This window comes from Hibiscus syriacus, unplaced genomic scaffold, assembly GCF_006381635.1.
Source record: "Hibiscus syriacus cultivar Baekdansim isolate YM2019G1 unplaced genomic scaffold, ASM638163v2 tig00110945_pilon, whole genome shotgun sequence".
NCBI lineage: Eukaryota > Viridiplantae > Streptophyta > Magnoliopsida > Malvales > Malvaceae > Hibiscus > Hibiscus syriacus.
In genome coordinates this window covers 2,655,468-2,662,181 of record NW_024062926.1, presented here as the reverse complement: position 1 = coordinate 2,662,181, position 6,714 = coordinate 2,655,468, and the positions used below count along the sequence as shown (strand labels likewise).

General features: G+C 33.8%; 1 pseudogene; it reads left to right on the top strand.

The window, feature by feature from the left end:
• The first annotated feature begins 3,320 nt into the window (after positions 1-3,320).
• LOC120147931 lies at positions 3,321-6,505 on the top strand (annotated as a pseudogene).
• The last annotated feature ends 209 nt before the right edge of the window (positions 6,506-6,714 follow it).

Genomic DNA, 6,714 nt, shown 5'->3' with positions numbered 1-6,714 from the left:
GCGTTGCGATTTTTTCCAAATTCGTTGCGATAGTCGAAGTTCGCGTTGCAATTTATTCCAAATTCGTTGCGATAGTCGAAGTTCGCGTTGCGATTTATTCCAAGTTTGTTGCGATAGTCGAAGTTCGCGTTGCGATTTATTTCAAATTCGTTGCGATAGTCGAAGTTCGCGTTGCGATTTATTCCAAATTCGTTGCGATAGTCCAAAATCGCAACGACTGGTGGTATTACATTTGTTTCTTAAGAATTTTCTCTAAAAAGATAGTATTCGCACGGACGTGTCGAAGACACGTATTACCACGACCACGACCACGACTACGACCACGAGACGGCGGCGGCGCGCGAGAGTCCCCCTTGTTCTCTATCACTCAACAAGGAAGTGGGAAAGCCAAGCCTTAAATACCATTCCCAATAGTATTTCCAATACTATGTGGGATTAAGCATTACCAACACTTGTTTCTAATATAATGTGATTATTCAGGAAACAATTAACAATCATGCACCTTAAAACAACTGAATCAGCAACCAATTGCATTAGTATTATACGATTAAATATGTCATAATTAAAAGTTAATCTACAATCAATCGCGATTATTGTAATTTTAAGCAAAACATTCAAAAATAATATCACTATTTAAGGCTCAATCCCACATAGTATTGGAAACACTATTGGGAATGGTATTTAAGGCTTGGCTTTCCCACTTCCTTGTTGAGTGATAGAGAACAAGGGGGACTCTCGCGCGCCGCCGCCGTCCGTCTCGTCTCGTGGTCATGGTCGTGTCTTCGACACGTCCGCGCGAATACTATCTTTTTAGAGAAAATTCTTAAGAAACAAATGCAATACCACCAGTCGTTGCGATTTTGGACTATCGCAACGAATTTGGAATAAATCGCAACGCGAACTTCGACTATCGCAACGAATTTGGAAAATCACAACACGAACTTGGACTATCGCAATGTGAATATGTAAATCGCAATGCGATAGTCGAAGTTCGCATTGCGAATTTGGAAACTGATTTGCGATACCGGAGATCGCGTTGCGAATTATCGATCGCATTGCGATTTAGTTGGTCATTTTGACAAATCCAAAAAAAGTTGGTTAAAATCGTATATTATAAGGCATTTTTGGTCACTGATATTATTTTCTCATAAAATAAATCTTCTCTCTTCGGCTCTGGTTTTCTTCATTTCTTGATGAGCTAATGGAATCTTAGCTGCAATGATCATTGGGTTTTTCAAACAGTAATTTTTTATCTTATTTAATTATGTTTACTAATATATGTATTAAATTAAACCATTAACAGTACATGGATTAATTTAGCTAATATTCATAATAAAAAACCCTAAAATAATCCTATTAAAAAAAAGGACGTAAAGTAATCCTATTCAAAATATTAAGAATGCATTTCAAAATTTTAAATAGCGATATTTAATATATGATGGTCGAATCTTTTAAATATTAAAAAAATTGAAGATAAGATCGAAATTTAAAATGGTTATATTTATGTTATAATGATTGATACTTTTAAATATTGTAAAAGTTGATAAAAATGTCAAAATTAAAAATATTGATACTTATGCAATAATGATTGATACTTTTATATATTGAAAAAGTTGATGAAAATGATCGATAGTTAAAATATCGTTACATATATTATGATGCTCGATACTTTTTCATTTATATCGATACTTATGTTATGATATTTTTGGAAAAATTTGATACTTTGCAGTCTTCTCATTTCCATTTTTTAAATTTGAAAGTATTGATATTTTTGGAAAATTATCGATACTTTGCAACATTCTCATTTTCCATTTTTTTTAAATTCGAAAGTATCGACACTTGTAGAAAAATATTAACATTTTGCATCTTTCTTATTTTTCATTTTTTAAATTCAAAAGTATTGATTCATTTTTCATTTTTTTAATTCAAAAGCATCTATACTTATAGGTAAATATCAATAATTTTGAATTTTTATAATAAAAATATTAACATTCCATATTACAACCTACTTCTTTAGTGAACCATAATATTCTGGGGTACAATTTGAATTTTTTTTATAAATATTCATAACATTTTCAACTTTTAACCTATTTTGTTATCGTGGTAAAATCTAAGACTCCATCAGCTTAAAGTCTAGAAACATTTTAGGCGCAACCTAAAATGTTAATAATATCATAACATTTATTGTTTTTAACTTATTTTCTTATTGTTTATAACATTATAGTTGAAACATGTTATGTTATTACGATTGATAACTTTTCTGGTTCTGTATTATAACATTTTGTGTTCTACTTTTAATCAGTTATACCAGTTTAAGTTATTTTAAAATAATTGCAACATATTATATTATATATGTCAATATTTCTAATAACGCTAAACCTATTTTGTTGAAGTCTTTTTGCTTTTCTGATTGTACTAATTTTTAGAAGTATGTTAATCTGCATTTCTTTAGATATCCCAGTTTCATGACTCTAAATCTTGGCCATTCATGGAAGAATACTGAAGGGTCTCAAGATCTGGACTTTTCCTTCTATTCTTTTTTTATTTGAATCCAAAAATGGGTCTTTGTTTTAATGGGTCTTTTGTTTTTGGGTTTGTTTTTGTTTATTGAGCTATAGCTTGCATTTTGTAAGTTCACAAGCTGCTGTTGCCGGAGGAGATGCAATTGTTGAAGGAACTGTTTATATTCTTAAATGCCGTGAAAGGCAAGCCAACTGACTATTATTTTGTTAATATAAAAAGAACTTATTAAATAATATTGATAATTAAAATGACTATTATTTTCTTAAGGGTAAATTACAAATTCTATCACTAAATTTTACTCTCTTTTATTTTTCTCATTGAATTTTAAAATTTTTAATTTTTCATTAAATTGAATGCATCGGATTTTTTCGGTCTCTCTGTCGTTAAATAGTTAACGACGTTAAAACGATGTCATTTTAAAAAATAAAAATTTTACCAAAACGTTGTCATTTTGCATCTATATAAAAACTCATTTATAACGTTGTTAGTGAAAAACGATTAAGTCGTAAAAAAATAAAATGTATTAAATTCAATGAAAAATTTAAATTTTTTTGAAATACAATAAGTAAAATAAGAGAAAAAGTAACGAAACGTTACCAATTTTGTAATTTACTCTTTTGTTAAAAGTATTAAATTTGAGTAATGATATAGGTAGGATATGTAAACCATTTAAAAAAGATTCAATTTCATAAAAATTAAATTTCAAAATAAGAAATTTAATATGCTGTACTGTTTTGAGTCAATAGCTCACTTTCAGGCCCTGCAATAAAGTTGACTTCTTTAGCAGCTTCATGGCTATCAAGATCTGAACTTTTCCTTTTATTCTGTTTTTATTTGAATCCAAAAATGGGTCTTTGTTTTTGGGTTTGTTTTAGTTTATTGAGCTATAGCTTGCACAGTGTAAGTTCACGAGCTGCTGCTGCTGAAGGAGATGCAACTGTTGAAGGAACTGTTTATATTGATGGGAAAGCTCCTATTGGCACCATAGATGATGATTTTGTTTGTGCGACTTTGGATTGGTGGCCTCCTGAGAAATGTGATTATGGGACATGCAGTTGGGGTCTTGCTGGACTTCTCAATCTAGTAACCCTTTCTCCTTTTTTCCTTTCTGCTTTAAGTATAGTTTTCTGGTATTCCATTAACTGATTTATGCCGATAAAATATGTAATCCACTCACCCAGACCATGTTTCAATAAAATTGCTTTGCTTCACTATTCTGGAAAGCCTATTACCCAGTTTAAGAGTGGTTGCTGAGATGTGTTTCACTTTCATCCATCTTTTCTTATTGCAGGACCTTAGCAATGATATATTCCTGAATGCCGTGAAAGGTAAATTCATTCATTTTCTTTCGGGTGGGTAATTTTGATAACAAAATATTGTTTTTAATTATTTTTTAGTCCCTTTACTGTTCAGCTTTTTCACCGTTGAAGATTAGATTGGGGGGCTCATTGCAAGACAAGCTCACATATGGTACAGATGACAATCAGGATCCCTGTACTCCATTTGTTAAAAGCCCTTATGAGATGTTTGGTTTTACTAAAGGATGTTTACCCTTGAAAAGATGGGATGAGCTTAATGCCTTCTTTGCAAAAACAGGGTAAAAAAAATAACAATTTTTTCCTGCCCTATGTATTTTCTTGAGCTTCACATTTTGAATAGTTGACCTTTAATATAACTAATGTTGCACAATTCAGGGCTAAGATTATTTTTGGATTAAATGCTCTTGCGGGACGATCTGTGAAATCCGGCGGTCGAGCTGTAGGACCTTGGAACTACACCAATGCTGAATCTTTTATACGTTACACAGTTGGAAAGAACTATAACATCTATGGTTGGGAGTTAGGTAAATGATAGCCTCTCTTTCTTGTTAATCTTTCAGAATGATAAACATGTTTCAGAATGTTCATTAATTGGAGTGGATGGACGATGGTTAATGATACATGGTAACTACTTATGGCTTTAAATCATCTGCTATTCTGCTTGACAGGAAACGAATTGTCCGGTAATGGGGTCGGAACTAGGATAACAGCGAATCAGTACGCAGCTGATACAGCAGCTTTAAAAAGTATAGTAAAAAAGATATACAAGGATGTTGATTTCAAGCCCTTAGTCATAGCACCTGGTGGGTTCTACGACACAAAATGGTTCAAAGAATTCATTGATAAAACCGCCCAATCCTTGAATGTGGTCACTCACCACATATACAATCTTGGACCAGGTATAATGTTACTTCATCTTGTACGATATACTAGGAGTTCTGTAAGACTTGAAAGAAGGTTCTAACTTGACAATCATTTTCTGCCATAGGAGTTGATACTCACCTTGTTGAAAAGATTCTTAATCCTTATGTTCTTGATAATACCATCCGAACATTCAGTGGCCTTCAAAACATCATCAATAAATCTGCAACTTCAGCAACTGCTTGGGTGGGAGAGGCAGGAGGAGCTTACAATAGCGGGCGTAATCATGTTACAAATGCATTCGTGTTCAGTTTCTGGTAAAGTGAATAACTTGCTGTCAAGAAACTTTGGCGTTTTTCTGTGAATGATTGTAAGTGATGCTACCTTGGACAAGAAATGCAGGTATTTAGATCAGCTCGGCATGTCAGCAAAGTATGATACAAAAACATACTGTAGACAGTCACTGATAGGTGGAAATTACGGTTTACTAGACACCAAGACCTTTGTACCAAATCCAGACTACTACAGGTTATTTCTCCAAAACAGATATATGCCTTAAAGAACTAGACCAACCTATCAATTTTTCTATTTCACATAAAAATCTGAGGTTGAGCATGAGAAATTCATGATTTGGTTTTACTGAAGAATCTACAGTATGTTATCCAAGCCCCATTTGCATGATACCGTGCCTTCTCCATTGCAGCGCACTTCTTTGGCACCGATTAATGGGAAGAAATGTTCTGTATACAAGCTTTGATGGGACTAGAAAGATGCGGTCTTACACTCACTGTGCAAAACAATCAGTAAGTCTCATATCACAATTATGCAGCGGGCGATCTTCTCTTTCTTGGTATATGACCAATGTTTCTCATCTTACAGGAAGGCATCGTGCTACTATTGATCAACCTTGACAAAAGCACTACCGTGCAGGTTAAACTCGCATTCAACAGTACAATGACCTTGCGACACAAACCCAGGTCTCGGGCTTTGCACCAACAGAAAGTGTCATATGAAAAAGTGATCATCCAGCTGCCTCAAATGGCTGATGCTGAAATCAGAAGAGAGGAATACCATCTAATAGCAAAGGATGGAAACATACAAAGCCAAACCGTGCTACTGAATGGAAACATTTTAAGTGTGGATTCATCAGGGATCATACCTCCTCTGGAGCCTTTATATGTAAATTCAACAGAGCCAATAACAGTTGCTCCTTTTTCCATTGTGTTCATCCACCTGCCGGATATTATTCTCCCCGCTTGCAAGGTACAGCTCTAGCCTCTAAAGGGAACCAAAATGTCTTCTGTATTCTCAATCAAATAAGATAAAATATCCAGCACAGATGTATCTCGCTGTCTAGGACTATCACTTGCTCTGATAAACAACTGCAAAAGTTTTTAGCTTACAATTTGATGGCCAACACCTTTTACTTGAATATCAAGAAAAAACAGTTTTGATCATACATGTATATTTTCTATGCAGGTATATCAACTACTTCCGACGATGATTGCCAAACACGGTCAACTTCCAGTTAGGCTCAGTGGAAAAGGTGAAATTAAGGATACCTCAAGCACTGTGTCAAACAGTTTGGATGCTTCTGAAAAACTGATAGAAAGCAGAACACAAGGCCAATCACCCTTCGAAAAGCTTTGAGGCTTACTTCTACGAACCAGACAACAGTATGTCAGTACCAGTTAAGTAGAAGAATAAGGATGATGCAAATAGTGATATCTGCTATAGTACAGAGGTCCATGAATGAGTTGAACCAAGAAGAAAACATGCAAGTGCAACACCAACAATTCGAGGCACTACTCCTATAGTATTAGAAATACTCTACAAAGAAAGTTTCAGGAAAGAACTATTTTGGAATTTTAGAATGGAATGAAATTACATGCTGAATATCATACAAAGTATAAGATCGACGTAAGCATATTTCCTTTGACATGAATTCCAAGCATGTTGTTTCGCCAACCAATTCGGAATTTTATAAACTTACGTACCAAAAGTATAGTTG